This window comes from Anabrus simplex, chromosome 8 (genome assembly GCF_040414725.1).
Source record: "Anabrus simplex isolate iqAnaSimp1 chromosome 8, ASM4041472v1, whole genome shotgun sequence".
Classification (NCBI taxonomy): Eukaryota; Metazoa; Arthropoda; class Insecta; order Orthoptera; family Tettigoniidae; genus Anabrus; species Anabrus simplex.
Window position 1 is genome coordinate 36,453,032 of NC_090272.1, and position 1,549 is coordinate 36,454,580.

The 1,549-nt window shown below is 47.4% G+C and overlaps 1 non-coding gene across 1 annotated transcript; it reads left to right on the plus strand.

The window, feature by feature from the left end:
* Positions 1-975: 975 nt before the first annotated feature.
* On the plus strand, positions 976-1,048 carry TRNAV-AAC (transfer RNA valine (anticodon AAC)). Its single transcript has one exon. It is a non-coding gene; the product is annotated as a tRNA-Val (tRNA).
* Positions 1,049-1,549: the final 501 nt, after the last annotated feature.

Sequence of the window (1,549 nt, forward strand, 5' to 3'; positions counted from 1 at the left end):
TAATGTAAAAGTTGACAGAAAAAACAGTCTCCACACGGGGAGTCGAACTCTCGACCATCGAATTGCTAGTCCGAGCTCTTAACGCTACGCCAACAACTGGTCGGCGTGCGCATTAACGTAAGGGACTGATACGGTGCGAAAGCCACATCAACATTTTTATTTTTATTCTCTATACGCTTGACCATCTGGAGTTCCCACTTCAGGTACTTTCATATCTAGCCAAGCCACGCATGTTCTATAAATTTGAGCGAGATCGGTGGTGGTGACGAGTAGGGAACGCCCCCTAGTTAGATCTTGTGGCGAGCTATTCAGTGCAAGTGCGAGCGAAAGGTAGATTCAGAAAGCAATGTAGGATTGTGGCAAGAGCGCGCAACGGCACTACAGAACACGCTCCGTCCTGCGCTAGCTGTCAGGACGCTTCTTTAATACATCTACACTTACACCCATAGACAATACCCTCACACAGCGGTGCGTGTAGCTCACCCCCCATCGGGTGCACCGCTACAGAACAGGCGAGTAGAACATATCCTCGGACAGTAAAAGCCATACGCATAAAAATCAGTTTTTCTGTGCATACGATTCCACGTTAAAGTACATATCCTATGGCTATGATGACAGTCACCTCAAACTACAAGGCCATGGCCTTAAGTTAGGTACCATCCCGGGATTTGCCTGGGGGAGAATTGCGAAACCACGGAAAACCATTTCGTGGGTGGCTGAGGTGGGAATCGAACTCCCTCTATTCGGTTGACCGACCGAGGCTGAATTGACCTAGTTTCAGCCCTCGAACCCGTGCCTCCGGGAATGGAAGCTAATCGCACTAACCACTACACCACAGAGGCGGACCGTTGGAAATGGTTATATACTGAAGGCTGTAGCATTTATATTCAACACATTACCTTCTTACGGTCCAAAACCTAAAATTGTAGATGGGAAGAGTGTCTTAGAGCACCAAATGCAGTAGCGAGCATATGTGTTTCCGTGGTGTAGTGGTTATCACATCCGCCTAACACGCGGAAGGTCCCCGGTTCGATCCCGGGCGGAAACATCCATTTTTGCACAGGGAATTAATGATACTGAACAGCCTTTTTCTTCTTTTTTTTGCTATTTTGCTTTACGTCGCACCGACACAGATATGTCTTATGGCGACGATGGGATAGGAAAGTCCTAGGAATGGGAAGGAATCGGCCGTGGCCTTAATTCAGGTACGTCTAACTACACTTCCGCTAACTACTACCGAAGATACACAAATTAAATTCTCACTTGGTGAGACTCAGCTAAAGGAAGTTCAGAGAAGGTTGCCTGCACGCGTTCTCCGCATAATATTCAGTATTTCAGCCTGCCACGCGGGAGACAGGGGTTCTATTCACCGCCAGTGAGCGTGTTTTATTTCGAGCTCTATTTATGGTGTGACCAATGATATCAGTTGGGCCGTGGTAGTAAAGATTTTAGCGGTAAAGTTCCGTGTCTTGGTTAGCATTTCTACGGGACGACAGCAGTCCAGATTTTAGACCCGGAGTAAACTATTACGAGACAATCAAACCCCATA